At 33.7% G+C, this 22,802-nt stretch overlaps 1 pseudogene; it reads left to right on the top strand.

The window, feature by feature from the left end:
• The first annotated feature begins 3,177 nt into the window (after positions 1–3,177).
• On the top strand, positions 3,178–22,324 carry LOC131076812 (ABC transporter G family member 42-like; annotated as a pseudogene).
• The last annotated feature ends 478 nt before the right edge of the window (positions 22,325–22,802 follow it).

Below are 22,802 nucleotides of genomic sequence, written 5' to 3'. Positions count from 1 at the left end.
AAATTCGTTTCAAGCGGATAGGAGTGTACATCTTAAGAAATCAGGTTACCAAATTAAACAACTTGAGCCTATAGACCTAAACCAAAGGCAGAATTTAAATACCGTGAGCTCCGACGATTTATATACCAAAGGCTAATTGAAGATGAAAGAAGAAGAGATCGTATATAAATAGTTGAATCTCTTGATTGTAATAATTCCTTCTCTAACCATATTAATTACTTTAGATTTTTTTAAATCTTTCATATATCTCTACAAATCCTTCCCATAAATGCACTAGTGTGCGAAATTGGAAACAGCTATAAACCAGTACCAAGTACCAAATTGGAAGTCGTGGGGACAGAGTGGATTGCAATTAGTGACTACACATATATTAAATGACCAACATTATCGATCGTGGCATTTGATACGTGTCTATTGAATCCAATTCCATTCAGCACACTTTCTGCTGAACTATGTTCTCTTCAAAAATTTGGGACAAAATAAAACTCCAGCCATTGATCTACGATCATCGAATGGTTCAAAATTATTGATAGATTTTAGGCACATGTCACCCTTCACGTGTCAAATAGGTCACGCTTATCGATACATTGTGCAGAGTTTGGACTCAATGTGATGTACTGATGTGATGTGATGTGCCTTGTCTATTAATGACAATGAATTCATGAAATCGCCAATAAAATATATATTTTTCCATAAATAACAAAATATTAGCCAAACAAATTAAATAATTTTCAAGCGATGGATAAAAATCGCCAATACACTTAAATAATTTTTCCTTCGAACTAAATATTTTTGCCCATACAATTAAATATTGTTCCTTTAAACAAAAAGTTTTGGCCTCCTATAATATATATTTTCCCCACGGAACAAGGTATTATTCGCTAGAATTTTATGTAATTTTCGTACCCTAGAAAAAAATCGCCAATACAAAATAGTTTTTTTTCCTACTTAGAAAAACAATTTCGCCATCAATCTGAAAATTTCCCCCCAAAAATAATGTCTGATTTGCCAAGATTTTACACTTTTGTCCGGGCGATGGTTTCTTAAAGTTATCCTTGGAGAGAGAGGGAGATCAGTAGGTAGTGAGAGTTAGATAGAGGGGTAGGGATATATGGGGAGAGAGAGGGTTGGAGGGGGAGAGAGAAAGAGGTGAGAGAAATATTAGAGAGGGAAGGAAGCATGTAGGGATATATAAGGAGGGACAGATATGTAGATAGATCAGGAGGTGAGAAAAAAGTAGAGATGGAAGGAGGGAGTGAAAGGTAGGGGTAGAGATAGATTTTTAAAGAGGATTGGGGATAGAGAGATATTTTGGGGGAAGGGAGAGGTAGATAGAGATATATAAGGGATTATTAGGTGGATAGATAGATTTCTAGTTGATTAAAAATAGAGAAGAGATTAAGGAAGATGCACATGAGAGAAAGGGAGAAAGTTGGAGGGAATAGGATACATACAGAGTTAAAGAGGAGAGAGGTATAGGGACATAGGATGGAGAAATAGGTAGTGAGAGTTAGGTAGATAGAGATAGAGGGAGAAAGAGACATAATGAGAGAGAGAGAGGGATTTCATCTTAGAGAGGGAGAGGGTAGGAGAGAGAGAGAAGTTGGAGACAGAGGGAGAGACCTAAGAAGTGATATTTAAACCATAGTTGAGAGAGAGAGAGAGAGAGAGAGAGAGAGAAAGAGAGAGAGAGGTTGGTTTGTGTGTGTGTGTGTGTGTGTGTGTGTGTGTGTGTGTGTGTGTGTGTGTGTGTGTGTGTGTGTGTGTGTGTGTGTGTGAGAGAGAGAGAGAGAGAGAGAGAGAGAGGGAGAGGTGGCTAGTGATCTATTTAGGTAGATTAGGTAGAGGGGTGGGGATTATAGCCCAAAATGAGGAATGACATAAACTAAATGACATCTTTCTAGATGCAATAACTGTGTATATATTCAAGCATAAATCAACCTAGATTAAATGATTTTTTTTCCCACTAAAAGCTTATATTTTTGGAGCAATCTTAAATAGAAAAGAAAAGATGCATACCTTGTTTTGTTTATAATATCTTTGCATTCTTTCTTCACATAATTTTTGTGATGCATTTTCTCTTGAATGCTTTTCTTGGTCATATTTTGCCTTTTCCAATGTTTTAACCACTACACCAAATGTCCATTGACCTTAATATATCATTTTTTATGTACCTTTTGATTTTGTATAAAAAAAAATCACACCAAATAATTTATTTACCTATCAATCAAAATATTTTTAACATCCCCTTCTTATATTTTTTGCTCACATTTAATAATATTAGAACTTTAATTTTTCATTTAATACTAAAAAAAGTTATAGATAAAAATCAACTTAGTAACATATTTGACTAGAGAGTATCATTCATGTATATCAATTTTGTTTTTTAATATAAATAAGTGTAATATATTAACCATTGCGTAAATCTTTATAATACTTTAAAAATATACAAAAAAAATTTTATGAATATGTGCTTCAATTTCTACTAATTTGAAAATATATACACATATCCACAAAAAAAATGTGGGAACATAAGGTCACTCAAAATCAGGAAAGAAAGGTATCAAAAATAACAATAAATAACAAGAATTATGAATTTGATTTTGTGTACATTGAAAAATTATATGAATGACAAACCAAAGAATTGTATATTTATATTTCAGAAAAATAAATAGCTTAAACTTTTAATTAAAATATTTTGTTTTTTAGATTTTAAAAATATAAAGAATTTAAATTTCCAAAATTCTTGAAAATAACAAGAAGACTGTGTATTCCAAATTTCTTGGAAATAACAAGAAAAACTGTGTATGCAAACTAAACAAAAGCTGTACAAATATTTTATTTATTTACGTTCTTTTAAAATAACCTTGATAGTAAAATAAATTATGTATTCCAAAATGCTTCCCTCATAACATCAGACCTCCCAATCCAAACTAATCCAAAACTCTGAATAAACTACCATTTGACGCTAATTGATTCCATCAAGCTCGATAATAACAAATTAACAATGTTACTGATTTTGGAATATGCTATTATCTTTTTCTCACCCTCGAAGAGAACGCAGAAGCTATCTCTATTCTAAGAACAATCATCCTATAATTTTAAAATGACCCACTAAATAAGTCTTAAAAAAATTCTTGTAGGGAGGGCTGTGAATTCAGATATTAGTGTAGGAAAATGGCTGATCCAGTGTGTAGACAAGAGTTAGAGTCATCTAGAGAAGAAAATATGAGTGTGAGATTCAAAAGCACAAGGCAACTCCATTACTCCTTGGATGGCCAATATGGTGTTGCAGATGATGAAGAGGCCCAAGAACTTCCTAGTGATGACAGAAACAGAGCTTCCATTATTAAGGAATATGATCTTAAGGGTGGCAAAGTCATCATAAACAAAAATGTTGTCGATGGGTGTCATCTCAGATCCTTGGAGAGGCACGCACTCATTGAGGAAATGATCAAGGACGCAGAGAAAGATGATGAAAAGTTCCTTACGAAACTCAGGTGGAGGATAGACAAGTAAGTAATAATATTTTCCGTGTTTCTCTGAGCACAAGCTCACCCACAATTAGATTGATTGAGCTCTTTTGTTTACTGAAAGGTAATGGAGGAATTTCTTAAGGTAAGGGAAACGATACAGGTTAATATAATTATAGCCATCTCAGTACAAAACCGCCATGTATTCCAAAAGACAAGGGAAAGAAGAAACATCAAAGGAAATATTGGTGAAATTTTTTATTTTTTAATATTTTTTAAAAGAGTTGATATTTTATTTTAATAAAAAATTGTATGTTATGTTTTTCTTATTCTTAAGTAAGTTTCTAGAATAGATTGCGTGCAAGTTTTTCTATGGATCTAAAAACTCACACACAATCAGTTCCAGAAACTTGCTTAAGAATTCTATGGATCTAAACACTCACACACAATCAGTTCCAGAAACTTTCTTAAAAATTCTATGAATTATGAAAATTTTGACATATCATGAATGTTTTTCTTATTTTATTTATTATTCTGATTTTACTAATAAGTTGATAGAAGGCTAGAAAACTTTTTAAAAAATTAAATGAAAAATTAACAATATTTTTCATAAGAGATTTATTAACAAGAAAGTTAAAGGAGTAGAAAATATATTTCAAAAAAGAGATGTCAAAATGAAAGAGTATAAGTCAAACATTTATAATTTCATGAAAATAAATTATTCTGTGATATATTTATTTGGAAAAAAAATTATTAAATATTCCAGAATCATAAAAATCTTTATGTTTGATTTGATAGATTTGTTTAATCCTTGTTTAATTTATCTTATTAGTTTGATGGTTACTTTTTGATTCTCAAGATAAAGAATTATAAAAAACCTAATATTTTTACTTCTAAATTTTATTAAAAACTATTACTATTTAAAAATCTTTACAAATATTCTAAAATTCTCTCTATATATAATAACCAAGCATCATTCAAATTCATTTTCATGTATCTTCCAATTGTACTTCTATATGTTTTTACATTGGACAACAAAAATCATGTTTTTTTGGTCAATGGTTTACAGTGTGGGCTTAGAGTTGCCAACAATTGAAATTAGATACCAAAATTTGACTGTGAATGCACATTGTCACATTGGTAGAAGAGCTCTTCCAACACTTTGGAATACTGCAACAAATATTTTGCAGGTATGATAAACCAACATAGTTAAATTCTTCTCTTATTCAATAATTTACCGTACTACTAGTGTCCTGAAAAGGATTCTGTCTTATTTATCTACGATCTTTGCTATAACAAAACTATTTCTTATAGACTTTTAGCATTTGATTCAGTTCCATTGACTTATAGAAATACTATTATTTGATGTTAATATTTGAACATGGGGTTTTCTGGAAATGGTGCATGTTTGTCCATCCAAGAAAGAAAAAATTATGCTACTAAAAGATGTTAGTGGTATCATCAAGCCTTCAAGGTAAGTATTCCGCGAATACTGACCATATTTCTTTTATCAGCAATCATGCATTTAATATGTAAGTTGCTCTTATATTCAAATTCGTGTGACACTGTCTTGAATCTCTATTGTTGGATTTTAATATTGTTACATATGATAAACATTTTATAGCATACTAGGCGCATTCCCCTTTGACTACTTGGGCACCTTTCTCTCCATGCCCACACAATGTAGGTTACTTATCCACAACAAAATAGGGTAGAAACTTGTATGAACTTTTGTTAGTAACTTATCTTATGTATCAAGTATTTTTCCTTCATCATGCATCCATTGTATTGGTATTGGTGTTCAAATAAACTATATATATGTCCTTATAAGAAGCTAATTGTTCTTGACTCAATAATTATACTTGGGATGAAACAATAGATTGGGTTTAGTTGTGACCATTTTGTTTATTTAGATCTTTGAAAATACCCTCTAAAATCTAAGATGAGATTGAAGAGTAGGAGATAAAACCCAAAGGTGGCCTTTCGACCTCCATATTATATTGATGATCAAAGTTCACCTTCCAAATGACAACCCTCAAAGTGAAATTTTGTTTTAAGAAATGAAATACTGATTTTGAAACCTAACACAATCTATGATATTAATTGTTGAAAATTCTTAATATGATACATTTAAATTTAAATGTGTGAGATACCTCCCAAAACTTGCATGCCATCATTTATATCTATACAATGCTCGCTTCCATATGGACCATGTCAAAAAAATCCTTCCATATGGACCATGTCAAAAAAATCTTGTTCCAACGTATTATTGATCTTGCATTGTTAATCATCTACTATCTTACACTTTGGCATCTTAATTATTTGATCTAGCTCCCTTGAAAACCCAAAGGTGGCCTTTTGACCTCCATATTCTATTGATGATTAAAGTTCACCTTGCAAATGACAACCCTCGAAGTGAAATTTTGTTCTAAGAAATGAAATATTGATTTTGAAACCTAGCACAATCTATGATATTAATTGTTGAAAAATCCTAATATGATACGTTTAAATTTAAATGTGTGGGCTACCTCCCAGAAGTTACATGCCATCATTTATATCTATATGCTTTCTTCCATATGGACCATGTCAAAAAAAACTTGTTCCAATGTATTATTGATCTCGCATTGTTAATCATCTACTATCTTACACTTTGGCATCTTAATTATTTGATCTGGCTCCCTTGGAGGAATTATGCATATTTTGAAAGCATGTGCATTGGGCTTGGAGCTCCCATGTAAGAATCATAAACTAATTATAGATTGTTAAAAATATTTACGTTCTTGTGGAGAAGATAGGATAGAGAAAAACATAAGCTCTAACATCTCATATTCATGTCTTACTGGATTGTCATCAATTCTATTAAACCCCAAAAATGATCCAAGTTTGAAAACAATCATTTAAAATTGCATGTTGAAAGGGGAATCCATGATGTCTTGCAATTTCAAATTTTCCAATTGTGTTGAAGAAGTCCATAATCAATAGTTTACCTTTTATTTTTAACATTAAAATATGGTAATGATGACAACTATTGAACATGATTTATGATTCAATACTACTACTTTCTTGTTTTGATTTGAAATGGGGCATAGAATATAGGGTCAAATAGATTTATCGTTAATCAAAATATGCTATGTCGATGAATTTCCAAATCAGCATCTTCATCTAGATCTAGAGTGGTGGTTATTCTATGAGATCAACTTTTAGAAGTGTTATGATTACTCCAATACCATCTTTTGATATAACTCGAAGGAATTGAATATGGATTGTAGCTCTGATAGGACATGTAGATTTTCTCTTATAGCAAAACTTGCTGTTGTTAGTGAATATCCAATCAATGTCCTCTCTTAGACCTAGAATGAGGGTTTGATAGAAATCAAGGGAAATTGAACAATGGATTGTAGCTCCGATGCCACATGTTGATTTTACCCTATACCAAAGTGAACTTCCAATCCATGTCCTCTCTTACACCTAGAGTGAGGTTTAGACCATAAGATCAACTTTCGGATCTGTGGTGGTTAGTTAAACTTGCTGGTGTCAGTGAACCTCCATTAATCAATCTCCGCTCTTAGACCTAGAGTGAGGGTTAGACCATGAGATCAACTTTCAGAGCTGTGGTGGTTAGTTCTTCAAGACATTTCTTATTTAGGTTATCCGATTTTTTGTGCGGTCTTTCAAATTCATCGAGTTTTTAAGGTGGTCAGTTTGTAATAAATCTTTTTGGAATTTTACTCTATAAGTGACAGTAACTTCTATTTGAAAATCTTTGCACGAATTTTTCAGATTTAAAAATTAATATATTTATTTTCTTAAAAAGAAATGAAACATATTGTGAGAGTTATGACGGTAAATGTTACATCAAATAACGGGAAATTTCCAGTTCGAGTCGTGAATTCCGTATTAAGCAGTTCATGTTTGTATTGTGACGTGTGAAATATGCAAAAGTGTATGCAAGGTGATGTCTATTTCAGTTCAACTGCTTCCCTCTTTTTAATTTTGGGTTCGATTCTGAAGAGTCATAACGATTTATATGTTTTGTGCAAATCTTGATCCATAACATGGAAACTTGGGCTCGTCCAAAAAGAATAAATATTCACATTCCGATAAGATACAGACATTGAACTCATGCCTATAAACATCAGAGCATCCCAACCAAACACAAAGTTGCTACAAAAATATGATGCAGTATTACTCCTTATAATGTCAAACTACTTATTTACAATGACAAATATGGTGCAGGATGACTCTTCTATTAGGTCCACCAGGGTGTGGAAAGACAACCTTGCTCCGGGCTCTTGCAGGAAAGTTGAATACAACATTAAAGGTCATTATTACTACCCAAGTAACATATGATGGAATATAAAAGCTCTGCATTTGATATAAATAGTGTTTACATTCAACTTGTAATGTTTATTAAGACAGGCAACAGGCAATATCTCATATAACGGATTCGAACTCGATGAATTTGTCCCTCAAAAGACGTCAGCTTATATCAGTCAATATGATATACATATCGCAGAGATGACTGTTAGAGAAACATTTGATTTCTCAGCTCCACATTTGATTTCATTTATCTGGTTATAAACACTGCTGCTGGTTTTGCCCCGTGTGAACAAAATTGAAATATTCATTTAAGATTTCAACCTGTGGAAGGTGTAAAGGCTTATTCTTTTTCCTTCTAAATGCAGAACTTCTCTTGGAAATTGAAAAACGAGAAAAAGAAGGTGGGATACTTCCAGAGGCCGATATAGACACGTACATGAAAGTGAGAAGTCATGAACACTGTTCTATTTAACATATAGTTAACGCGTAGGAGGCTACGAGTGATTTTTCTGGTTTTCTCTTTTCTATACTTTTCATCAGCGAAGTATTCCAATGCCATTTTCAGGCTGTTGTAATCGAGTGTTTGAAAGGAAATCTTCAAACGGATTATGTTTTGAAGGTGAAAACCTTAATATTTTAAATATATTGTTTGTAGAAAAATACTACGTGACTGCAATTTTCTGGTCTAGCATTCATGATTATTCTGTTATACTTTGAAATGTATTTATTATATGCTTGCCTTGTTATAGGTCCTCGGTTTGGATAGTTGTGCAGACATCATGATTGGTAACAACATGCTAAGAGGAATTTCCGGTGGGCAGAGAAAAAGGGTGACCACTGGTAATGAGTGTGATTATACTTCTCGATTAGTTTGTTTTTAAGTCAAGATATCAATATATCCTAGCATGTCAAGGTAATTTCTATGCATTCCATCTCCAGGTGAACTTATTGTATCTCCCACAAATAGTTTGTTAATGGATGAGATATCAACTGGCTTGGACAGCTCCACTACGTTCCAGATAGTGCAGTACCTTCAGCACTTTGTGCACATTATGGAGGCAACGGCACTTATATCACTCCTCCAGCCAGCACCTGAGACTTTTGATCTATTTGATGACATCATATTAATGTCAGAAGGGCAGATTGTGTACCATGGGCCCCGTGATCATATACTTGACTTCTTTGAGAATTGTGGCTTCAAGTGTCCCGATCGTAAGGGGATTGCAGACTTTCTCCAAGAGGTAAATATATCGGGTCGTGGTTAAATTGGTTTTAAAATCGTACTGTTGTATCATAGAGAGTCAATAACATGAAGTTAGTTGTGCATACAGACTGTTGATTGTGTAAATTATGACTGATTTTTTTTTAAATCAATAATACGAAGTTTATAGTACGATTTTAGAACCAATTTAGCCATGTCCAAAATATCACTACCTCCATGCTGAAGATAATTGATGCGATGGAGATTCCTGCTTTTCCAACAAGGAAAAATCTGCTATGCATGGCAAAGATAGCTTTGACTATTCTTAGCGAGTTTTTTGTTTTAATTCGTAGTTTTTTCCCTCTGCAAATAAAGCATGTGTTGCATGCTTATTATAGAAGATACGATTTAGTTTTTTTAATTGTAATTTGGGTAAAACATCTGTTTTATTGTTTTTTTCCTTTTGAGGGCAGCGTACTGTTTCTGAGGCTGCATCTTATATCTCTATATATTATCCTCTCTGTATTTAGTTTTTTTAGCTGCTGAAGCTGCAATAACAGAAAACTCTGTTTTGAAAACAGAGCAGATTTTTTCTGGATCTGAATAGCATTGTATATCTTTGGATCATAATTCTTTATGAGGTTTTGAGTAGCGTAATTTATGAACTATTTTATATAACTGTTTTTTTCTTCTTTCTGCTGTTCAACTCATTTGTATCAGCTGGTTTTAGAGGAGAGGCACTTTGTTTTTCAAATCTACATTTGGTATCAGAGCAGGTATTTTTGTTTTGGGTTTAAGATCTAGCTGTTCGAATTTCGCCAAAGATTATCATGTCGAATTCTAACAGCTTGCCCATTCCAGAATTTGATGGTAATGAGTATGATTATTGGTGTATAAAAATGATGACATTTTTAATAGGAAAAGACTTGTGGGAGATTGTTGAATCAGGTTACCAGGAGCCAGTTGATTGGAATGCCCTCCCAGTCAATGAAAGAACAGCAAGGAAGGAAGCTAAGAAGAAGAATTTTCAAGCATTGTTTCATATTCAAATAGCTCTAGACAAGAGTTTATTTCCAAGAATTGCAGGTGCAAAGACCGCTGAGGATGCCTGGAAGACTCTAAAAGAAGCTTACCAAGGCAGTGATCGGGTCCAAGTTGTTAAGTTACAGACATTGAAAAGAGAATTTGAGAATTTAAAAATGCAAGAAGGAGAAAGTGTGAGTGAGTATTGTGTCAGAGTAAAAGATGTGGTCAATAAGATGGCTACACTTGGAGAAACTGTGAACACAGAAGTTCTGATAAAAAAGGTGTTGAGATCTCTCACACCAAGATGGAATCACGTTGCCATAATAATGGAAGAAAGTAAGGATTTGACAACCCTTCAATTCGATCACCTTGTTGGATCGTTGATCTCACATGAAGAAAGATTAAAAGATTATTTTGAAGAAAGTGTTGAGAAAGCCTTTTCCTCCAAAGTACAAATCACAAAGAATGATGATGGCAGCAGTAGTAGCAAAAGCAATCAAAGCCAAGGTAAAAGTCAAAATCAGAATAATTCAAGAGGTAGAGGCAGAGGTTTTTCAAGAGGAAGAGGTGCTTCAAGAGGTAGAGGTAGAGGAAGATTTGATAAAAGGAATGTTCAATGTTACCATTGTAATAGGTATGGACATTTTGAAAGAGAATGTAGATTAAAAGAAGGTAAAAATGTTAATTATGCTCAAGAAAGTTATGAAAATCCTCCAGATAATTTATTCTTATCTTATTCTAAAAGTGAAAATACTAGTAAAGATGTTTGGTACCTAGATTCTGGATGCTCTAACCATATGTCAGGAAATGGGAAGTTGTTTTCAAAAAAGGATGAAAGTTTCAAGTCAAAGATTCAGCTCGGTGATGATAAATCATTAGTGGTTGCTGCAAAAGGTGCTATGGAGGTCCACACAAAAGAAGGTATGAAGAGTGTTAATGATATTTATTACACTCCTGAGTTAAAACATAATTTGTTAAGTGTTGGACAATTATGTGAGAAGAACTACAGAGTTGTCTTTGAAAATAAGAAATGTACAATTTTTTATAAGAGTCAGGGAAACAGAGTAGTCACAGTTGTTCCTATGACGAAAAATAGGATGTTTCCATTGAGATTTGGTGAAAATAATAGCAGCCTTGCCAATATGGCATTTGAGGATACAAGTTGGCTATGGCATTTAAGGTATGGCCATTTAAACTTTCACAGTTTGAAGCTTCTGACCTCACAAGCATTAGTTGCTGGTCTGCCCAAGGTTGAAGAGCACAAGGAGGTTTGTGAAGGATGTGCAAAAGGAAAGCATGCAAGGGAAAGGTTTCCAAAAGGCACTGCATGGAGGGCCCATTACCCCCTTCAACTTGTTCATTCAAATATCTGTGGACCAATGCAAACAAAGAGTTTGGGTAAGTCATCATATTTTATCACTTTTATTGATGATTACTCACGAAAATGTTGGGTGTATTTTTTGAAGACTAAGAATGAAGCCCTTGATACATTCAAGAGGTTTAAAGCACTTGTGGAGAATGAAAAAGGGTGCAAAATCAAATGTTTAAGGACTGATCGTGGAGGAGAATTTTGTTCAAGAGCCTTTCAAAATTATTGTGATATGAATGGCATCAAGAGGTAGCTCACCACTCCATACACACCTCAACAGAATGGGGTAGCTGAAAGGAAAAATCGCACTGTGGTAGAAATGGCAAGGAGCATGTTGCAAACCAAGGGATTGAGTAACTCTTATTGGGGAGATGCAGTTGCTACAACAGTGTATATTCTCAATCGAAGTCCCACTAGTGCACTTGAGAAGATGACTCCTTATGAAGCATGGTATGAGAAAAGGCCTAATGTTAATCATTTTAGAGTTTTTGGATGTTTAGCTTATGTTCATGTACCTGATCAGAATAGACAAAAGTTAGATGCTAAAAGTGAGTCATGTATTTTTGTTGGGTATAGTGAGGAAAGTAAAGCTTACAGGTTATATAATCCTCTCACTAATAAGCTTATTGTTTCAAGAGATGTGATTTTTGATGAAGGGGGAGTTTATGGTCATCAAAAAGGCCAAATGGAGAAGTCAAAATCTGTTATGAATGATGATATTGATCATGAGCAGCCCACTAATGTTGTTGTCCCAATTGCTATAAATCCACCAAGCAGCCCCTCATCTAATTCTTCAAGTCCATCTTCAACTCCAAGTTCTAGAAGGAAGGTAAAAAGTTTGAGTGATATTTATCAAAGGAGTGCCAATCAAGCACATGAAGAAAATCCAATAGGTGAGACAGTTAATTTTGCTTTATTTACCAAGGCTGATTTTGAACCATCATGTTTTGAAGAAGCATGTACTAATGAGGTTTGGATGCAAGCAATGCAAGAAGAGATGGATTCCATTCATAGGAATGATACTTGGGAGCTTACAGAGCTTCCACATGACAAGAAGAAGATTGGCACCAAATGGATCTACAAGACTAAGCATAACAGTGATGGAAGTGTTGAAAGGCATAAGGTAAGATTAGTTGCTAAAGGCTTCACACAGAAGTATGGGATTGACTATGAAGAGACGTTTGCACCAGTTGCAAGACAAGAGACCATTAGAATGCTGATTTCATTAGCAGCTCAAAAGAATTGGATCATACAACATATGGATGTGAAAAGTGCCTTCTTGAATGGGTACTTAGAAGAGGAAGTATATGTGGAACAGCCACAAGGTTTTCAAGTGGAAGGAAAAGAGAATCATGTCTACAAATTGAAGAAGGCTTTGTATGGCCTCAAGCAAGCACCAAGGGCATGGTATGTAAGAATTGATGGATACTTTCAGGAGAATGGCTTCAAGAGAAGTAAGAGTGAACCTACCCTTTACTACAAACAAGAAGGTAATGATATTCTTATTATAAGTTTGTATGTTGATGATTTGTTGTATATGGGTAGCAGTTCTAAGATGAAAGATGAGTTCAAAATTGCTATGATGAAAGAATTTGAAATGAAAGATCTTGGTCTCATGAAATATTTTTTAGGAATGGAGGTTTATCAATGTAAAAATGAAATTTTCATTTGCCAAACCAAATATGCAAAAGATATGTTGAAGAAGTTTGACATGGTTGATTGTAAACCATACTCCACTCCAAGTGCTCATGGAGTTGTGTTGAGTAGGAATGATGGTGCTGAATTAGTTGATGAGACTACTTACAGAAGTATTATTGGGAGTTTGATGTTTCTAACCCACACAAGACCTGATATAGCATATTCAGTTTCACTTGTTTCAAGGTATATGACCAATCCATCAGAAATACACATGAAGGCAGCTAAGAGAATTTTGAGGTATGTGAAAGGTACTCTAAATTATGGTATTCATTACTACTCTTCTAAAAGATTCAATCTTGTTGGCTTTAGTGATTCAGATTGGGGAGGTAGTATGGATGATCGTAAGTCTACATCTGGAAATTGTTTCTCCTTTGGGACTGGTTTAATTACTTGGAGTTCCAAGAAGCAAAGCATGGTTTCTCTCTCATCCATAGAAGCAGAGTATGTTGCAGTTACTTCAACAGGTACACAAGCTCTTTGGCTTAGAAAAGTTTTAGAAGAAATTGGAGAGAAGCAGATTCAACCTACAGTGGTTTATTGTGACAATGTAAGTGCCATCAAGTTAGCAAAGAATCCAGTTCATCACAGTAGAACAAAGCATTTTGATTTGAAGTATCACTTCATCCGTGATTTAGTACAAAAGAAGGAAGTTGAATTGAAGTACATCAGCACTAAGGATCAGTTAGCAGACATCTTCACCAAAGCAGTTGCAAGAGATCAGTTTATGTTACTTCGAGATCAGATTGTGAGCCCTCTTCGCATCAAGGGGGAGTATGAAGATAATTGATGCAATGGAGATTCCTGCTTTTCCAACAAGGAAAAATCTGCTATGCATGGCAAAGATAGCTTTGACTATTCTTAGCGAGTTTTTTGTTTTAATTCGTAGTTTTTTCCCTCTGCAAATAAAGCATGTGTTGCATGCTTATTATAGAAGATACGATTTAGTTTTTTTAATTGTAATTTGGGTAAAACATCTGTTTTATTGTTTTTTTCCTTTTGAGGGCAGCGTACTGTTTCTGAGGCTGCATCTTATATCTCTATATATTATCCTCTCTGTATTTAGTTTTTTTAGCTGCTGAAGCTGCAATAACAGAAAACTCTGTTTTGAAAACAGAGCAGATTTTTTCTGGATCTGAATAGCATTGTATATCTTTGGATCATAATTCTTTATGAGGTTTTGAGTAGCGTAATTTATGAACTATTTTATATAACTGTTTTTTTCTTCTTTCTGTTGTTCAACTCATTTGTATCAGCTGGTTTTAGAGGAGAGGCACTTTGTTTTTCAAATCTACACATGCTACCTATTTTCATAATTTAACATCACGTTAGTTATTGAGAATATATATATATATATATATATATATATATATATATAATTATGTGGAAAAGGATCTCAATTCATTATAGTTTCAAATCAAAAACTATTAAAAAAACTTGAAGATGAAGTCAACAGAATGTCATGCATCAAATAAGTTTATAAACAATACATACAATAAATAAACTGAAAAAATACCTAAGTTGCATGACATTGTGCAGGTTATTTCTCGAAAGGATCAAGAAAAATATTGGGTTGACAAGGAAAAGACATATAAATATGTTACAGCAGACCAATTTTCGGAGAATTTCGAAGGGTCCCATGTTGGACAAGATCTGTCAAATCAACTTTTGAGACCTTATGACAAGTCTAAAAGCCACAAGGCTTCTTTGTCTTTCAGCAAATACTCGCTTAGCAAATGGGAGTTGCTCAAGGCATGCTTTAACCGAGATTGGCTACTTATAAAGCGGAATTCATTTGTTTATCTTTTCAAGACAATCCAGGTGAGCTATCTCGTCCTGATCGTCCAAGTTATTGATTGGAATAAGCAACTAATTCATTTATGAATCAATCCTTCATTGCAGCTTATTATACTTGCATTCATCACAATGACAGTGTTCCTTTGGAAACATATGGAAACGGATCTGGAGCATGGAAACTATCTTCATGGAGCTCTTTTCTTTTCAATCGTCGTCATGATGTTCAATAGCTTTCAAGAGGTACCCTTGACATTGTCGCGGCCTCCAGTGTTTTTCAGACAAAGGGACCTCTACTTCTTCCCAGCATGGGCTTACACTCTTCCGGGATTTCTTTTGAAGATCCCACACTCACTTTTGGAATCGTTTATTTGGACCTCAATGACTTATTATGTGATTGGTTACTCCCCGGAACCGGGCAGGTCTGTATGAAACTCTCCTCCTCACCCCTGTCTTGCTCTGAATCACGAATAGTTATTTTGAAACTGAAACTAAAAGCAAGGTACATTGGGGCCCCCTCCCTATCCTTCTGCCTCTTTGTTTTCTCTTTATTTCTTTTTCTGCAAGACATTTTGAATGCTTATATGAAGGCAATGGATTCTTTTAATGAAATTTGTGTAATTTATCAAGAAGATCTAGACACCTACAAGGTGACGAAATGGACCTTATGTTATGTTTTTTTTATCCCGCTCTAAAATTTGAGAGGTAATTTACTTCCTCCCTCGCTTTATATAGTCGAAATTTTGTTCATCTAATCTTTTTCTAAAAGATTAAGAAATTCAATAATTCCTTAAGGGAGGGCATTGACCAAAAGAAAATTCAAATCATCTATGTTTATCCTACATAACTTATTTAAGTCTATGATATTTTTGTTACTAGACATTATTATGGATTGTTATTGGCAGTGTCATACTTAACTTTATGAATTAAGAATGACCACAATATTCCTTGATTTGAATATGGTTTTGTCATTTATCCTTTTATGAAGTTGCAAAATTAGAGCAATATAGTGTTAGATGACCAATCTATTGGAGGAGGGCCAGAGCAAGAAATGCTCCCCTCAAATTATGTTGTAGGAATAATGGGGTCGATCCGGAGGAGACGCTAGGGTATTAGTAAGATTAGAACACTCATTATCTTGCTCCATTAACCCCAATCAATGATCCTTGATTTCCACATGTTTGGTAAATGGCCACTATTTGACAATAAATTTTTTAGGGAATACATTGAACTATCAAATTAATTACTCACCTTCTTGCATCCTATTGTAATCTATAATATTTACTGGAAGTGTAAAGTATCTTTGGAAAGCTTGAGTTACCCACAGAGATAGTGATAGATCAATGAGATGGTGTCCCACTTAGTTGTACCCTTATCTCACATTTCATGCTATGACGTAATTCTTATTTTATGTAAGACATCTACCATCTACATTCCAAAAGATTGATTCAGTCATGTATTATTGACATTATATTTATCACTAGTGGGTAATTGATTATGGGCTTCATGATATTTTAGTAAATACCTTCATGGTATTTTAGTAGACACGACCTCTATGCACCTCTCCTCCTCAAAATATATCAACCAAGTCATTTATTGCAAGCCTTTCTCTTATGAGCACTAGTAGGTCTTGAATTGTTACTTTTTGTGATGATTGGTAAGGATGGAATTTCCTCATGAGATCGAAAGAGGGATCGAAACCCACATTCACCTTCATTTATGCATCTCATCACCTTTATCATCATGGTACCTTATTTTCTTTCATAATTGGTTTTTGTCTTTCTTAATTATTTTCAATGTTTATAGGTTACAACATATTTAGGGTCTCCCTAATCTAGGAAGCGGTTAAGTTTGAACAATAGTTTTGAAAGATAAATAAAAGGTTTGCTAATTTAAGTAATCACGTTCCATCATAATTACACCAATGGGTTTGGGTGATCTATTTTTTCATGCAAATGGTGATAGATCAAATAGATTACATTCTCCTATATGACCATACTTTTCTCAAATTGGACATGGCATGTCCTTTTTTCCTTGTTAGAAAGGATTCTACTACCCTTCATTTACATTCAAAGAGATCATCTATTCAAGAATGCAATATCGACATTCTTTCTACCATTGGAGGACCATTGACCTTGGATGTTATGAGATTTTCTTACATACATAATTTGCATGCCTGACAAGATTACTCAACCAAGCCCATTTAGTTTGAATTGTATGAACATAAAAAAATATATGCATTCTATTAGATATAATTTTAGGCCTTTATACACTCTTTATCTCACATATTTCTCTTCCTGATGATGAATCACTATGAGTGATTCAAAACATCGAATTACAAATTATAAACATAATTTAATCCAAAAGTTTACTTCCACTATTCATAGACTGTGGAAAACTTATACCATCAAATTTTATGATAGTTGATGAATTTAACATTTCTTCATCACATCCCAAAAGAGATTCAAGAAACCATTCACATACATCTATGGTTACTATTAACATTATCATGTCATAGTATATTAATTTTCTTAAAATTAGTTCCTTCTTTCTTAATTATTCACAATGTTATTGATTATAATGTATGTGCTCGATGAAAGCATAGAATAGTAAAAAACTTGATTGCATATCATATTGCATGCGTAGCAATAAATAAGAATTGCAATATGATTGTAGAAGAATGATTACAACATAATTTTAGAACCATTATAAAATGAAATGTAATAATATTTACGCCAACATTCCCTCCTCCACCCACCCTACCTACCCCCACCGCCTATTACATTGTTCATACAAACCTACCATTGAGACCTCAAATTTTTGTCACCTAGCCAAAGGACCCCTCTTTAAGGCTAACATCACAAAATTTGTTGATTACACAAATATGAATACATATTTTTTAGAATATCTTTCTTTGAAGAACAAACGTTGAATCAAGTGGAACTCCCCCAAGTTGCCTCATGACCCTCATAAAGGTGTGGCTTGAAGTTGAATCTTTGAGATCTTAGTCCCAAACTCTTGGATCATAGACACCAAATTATTATGGACAAAAATCCTCCAAATTGTTTCTTGAAACTTGTAAGGGTGATAATTATCAATCACATCCTCGCGAACTTTCTAGACAACCATCCACACTTAAGCTCTTCACCAAACCCCAATTTTGTCTTCAAATATCAAACTTCATAATACGTGTATTCTTCAAATCTATCAGAATCAATAGAGAAGGCATAAAACAAAACATAAACCAAAAATGATAAAAAATGCTTCTTATGTAGAACACCATCTCAAAGTGAGAAGCTAACTTGAAATGATAGAAATTCCTCCTTCCTTCGATGCCACTAGCCTCCAACATGATCCTATTTGATGAGCATTTGGAGGCCTTATCACATATAGCAAAAATAGCCTTGAATGTCCAATCATAATTATTTGAAGATGTAACAAACAAGTAATGCTTCAAATCAAGAATAGCTTCCCCCACTTTCAAAAATTGTTCATCCATTTCCTCCTGATATATCGAATTTCTATGCCCAAGAAGCTCATTATCAAGCTTCAAGAGAAGAATTAAAAAATTTAAGTATTCATATATATATATCAATTGATATGAACAAAATTTACCCTCAGTCAAGTCATCAGCAAGCGCGCAGGTAAACGATGTCCCACAAAGAGCTACTAATATAGCTCCAGCGCACGGTCCACCTTATGAGATCATATAGTGTCCTTCAATTTGCTATTAATTTCACCTTCTTATATGCAATTTCAAGAAAAATGTTACATGTATGTGCATGCTGGAAATGTGGTAACAGTATGTATTAATGGGCTTTGAATAAGCATGCACCAGATGAATTGGAAAGGAAATCTTGTACTGGTTTACAGGTTGCCACAAGATAAAAGAAAGAAGAGAATGATGGCGCCATACTAAATGATGATAGAAATTTGGCTCCTTCACATGTTTGAGAATTCATATAGCTCACACCAAAATAACCCTACAAACATTAATAAGAAATATATCTCACACGGTACCTCCTTTTCTTCCCATGTGCTGATGTAGTGAGATTATCAACCATGGTTATGTGCTGATGTAGTGAGTGCATCTGTGCACGTCTCCCCTATCTACCTGAATGCCTCTCTCAGACCCAGCAAAGGGCAGTAGCAATTGTAGGAGATGGGTTACAACTGCAGAACAATTATATAATCTAGTGTAATAGACATGTCTAGGATCAGTCTTAAATTTCATACATTTAGCGATATATTAAGTATAGAGAATGTAGTAACATATTAAATTTAGAGAATATCAATCAATTCTGAATATTTTAAGCCCAAAAATCAATGCTTAATGTATGTGATTTAAGTCATCCCACGCTTAAAATCTTCTTCTTTTTTATATTTTTCTTCAACGTGAAAACTACTAAGATTTCATTTTGATATTATCAAAATTAATTTATTTTAATCTTGTCCTCCCTGTAGGTTTTTTCGTCAGTTTCTTATGTTATTTTCTATACATCAAATGGCAAGCTCATTGTTCCGTGCACTTGCTGGAATTTGTCGGTCCATGGTCATTGCTAACACTGGAGCTTCACTTATAATAATGATCAGCTTGGTGGTTGGTGGATACATAATTCCACGGCGTATGTTCATCGTTTCCTCAACACATACAATTTAGATGTTAACAAGTATTGTAAACGCTTTTCTATGCAAGAATGTTGACAAAATAATTTGATATAAATATAATGGTTCGGGCTGCAGCTTCAATTCCAAAATGGATGCGATGGGCATATTGGATATCACCTTTGTCTTATGGAGAAACTGTAGTTACAATCAATGAATTTCTTGCTCCACGCTGGAGAGAGGTAATATGTAATATGAGATTTTGTTGTTTGTAATTTTAAATTTTTTAACGTTTGGGATACACCCTTGCTTTGACATTTTTGAATTGTAAGTTTGACCACAAAGAGAATTTGTTGCATAGCCTAAATTATTAGTTTTTATCATGAAACCAAATAATTGGATTTTAACACAAGAAACTATATTGTACTTATTTTGGATGATATCATGAATTAAGCACCAATAGACAACTCACAACCTATGATTTATGGAGAAAAGCTAGCTCATGCGAAAGACAGTGCTGAAGATAATACTGTTGCTCCGAACAATAAATCAAACCCAATGAAAATGTCCAGAATTGAAGCCAAAAGTAGAGGTGACACATTTGTTTCTTCTAACAAGCAATTGCCATTAGTAATAGATTTTTATTTTTTTTTGTGGCATTTATTAAAAAAATCATAATAAATATTTCTATATATATTTTTATTTGAATCAATGATGACTTTTTGCAGACATCAGTCTTTTAAGGATTTAGCACAATATATATTAAAAATCATAAATATTTTTCAAGGTAAGTATAGTAGATATTACAAATTAACGCAATTAAAACTGCAGATAGTAATTATTTGCATCTCAAGGATGTAGCACAATAGATAGTACAAATCTTGTTCAAAAGATTATATTTCCAGTAACAAACAATAAGACCAACTTTTCTTTTAGACAGCATTTTGTTGTAAAAAATTTCAGGTAACTTCAAAATCTGTTTTACCTCTAATAAAAAATAGTAAGACTCATGATGCTTGAATAATCTCACATTACATTACACAAAAAAGGGTTGAATACTTTCTTAGAAAAATATGTACGCAAAATGTAAAATCATACATGAGACATGATCTTTTAAAAAAAAATCTCAAAACTATAGAAACATGTATATGGTACATGAATATTTGAACATTCTTCTTAAAGAAACATAAACCTACACAATACAAACAATTTATTTGAAGACACGTCTTCATATAAAACTAAAAAAATTTACATAAAATTTTGTATTATCATTTTAATTACGTCATGAATGTTATTTAATTTACCAAACCAAATGTCTCCAAATACAATAAAAATTTAATGTCTACCTAACTATGGTAAGTCTTAGAAATTTAATATTTTCCTACCTAAATATGACAAGTCTTAATGAGAAATCTTATATAATGTTTAAAATCTTAGTGACTAAAAGGAGTTCTTATATAAACTGAGTTACAGCTCTATAAACCATCCCATTCTTTACAAATCAATATTGCCATTCTACTTCGAATGTGTCTGACTTTATTTATTTTAATTTTTGCAGATGAATTGAACGTGAAGCATGTAACAAGTGCACTTGATAGAGTGAAAAGGTGTCAAGACGAATCTACTATTTCCATGGATGTAAAACTTGGGATGACATTAGCTTTCCAGCCATCAGTACTCTGTTTTCAAAATGTCCATTATTTTGTTGACATGCCAGTGGTAAGAAATTCAGTGATGTCATCGTTTACATGAAATTGAACTTTTCTACAACTGGTGAACATTTCCAATCAATGTTGCTACAGGAAATGCAAAAGGCGGGAGTGACAGAGAAAAGACTTCATCTGCTGAGAGATGTGACAGGAGCTTTCAGGCCTGCAGTTATGATAGCTTTAATGGGTGTGAGTGGAGCAGAAAAGACAACACTGATGGATGTCCTTGCAGGACGATAGACTGGCGGTTATATTGAGGGAGACATACGAATCTCAGGATTCCCAAAAGTGCAACAAACATTTGCCCGAATATCAGGCTACTGTGAACAGAATGACATCCACTTTCCACAAGTTACAGTGCACGAGTCGCTGCTTTATCCAGCTTGGTTACGCCTTGCGGCTGAAATAGATTCCGAGACTAAGAGGGTAAAATCTGTGTAAACAAGTCATCAGTACAAAGCTTCGTTTTTTTGGGTCTCTAGGGTGCTTTTCTGACAGTGATTTTATCTCTGTACAGCATTTTGTGACTGAAGTCATGGAGCTCGTTGAATTAGATGATTTGAAAGATGCTCTTGTAGGGAGTCCTGGTGTTAGCGGTTTATCTACAGAGCAACGCAAAAGATTGACAATTGCAGTAGAGCTTGTAGCGAATCCTTCAATCATATTCATGGATGAGCCCACCTCAGGTTTAGATGCTCGTGCTGCTGCTATAGTAATGGGGGCAGTGCGGAATACAATGGATAGAGGGCGTACAGTAGTTTGCACTATTCACCAGCCAAGTATTGATATTTTTGAAGCATTTGATGAGGTAATTACATGGGGTATGGCAAGAACTGTGAGTGTGCTGAACCCTAAATGGATTCATAAAAGATAAAAAAATTTCAAACACAGAAATATAAAAATGTACCCATAAACATAAAGAGATGTATAAATGTACATTGACTTTATATACTCTTTTCTAGACTTATATAGTAGCATCTGACTAGATATTTCCGTGGTCATTCTACTGACGATAAATCTGTGTGAAATATAATTGCAGCAAATTCCTGGTTGGTGGGTATGGTACTACTGGATTTGCCCAATATCCTGGACTCTGAACGGTCTCATAACTTCTCAATATGGAGATATGACAAAGCAGATTAGAATCAATGGCAAATCTCAGCAATCGGTAGAAGACTTCTTGAAAGATTATTTTGGATTTCACCGTGACATGTTGGGTATTGTGGCTGCAGTTTTGGTCATCTTCCCTGTATTTTTTGCAATCATGTTTGCTGTTGGCATCACCAGATTGAATTTTCAGAGAAGATGACAAAAATATCTGAAAGAAGCAGTGTCCATTCGGAGAAATTTTGTTGGATACATTTAATACTATTTCCTATCTCAGCCTACCACCTATATACCTTAGGACATTATAAAATTACTTTAGCATATATAACCTAAATGATCTATATTTCACTTTAAAATTGATTGTGGACCCTGCATGATGATTAGGAACTATGAGGCTCTATGTAGTGGACGGCCTATATATTAAATTTCTATGTACATCTTATTGTTGATAAAAGTGCTGTAGCTACTGTCAATCAGATTGTCTAATTTACTTTGTTTAGCTT

Source organism: Cryptomeria japonica, chromosome 11, assembly GCF_030272615.1.
Source record: "Cryptomeria japonica chromosome 11, Sugi_1.0, whole genome shotgun sequence".
Taxonomy (NCBI): domain Eukaryota; kingdom Viridiplantae; phylum Streptophyta; class Pinopsida; order Cupressales; family Cupressaceae; genus Cryptomeria; species Cryptomeria japonica.
Note: the sequence above shows the minus strand (reverse complement) of the source record. Positions and strands in the feature narration are given on the sequence as shown.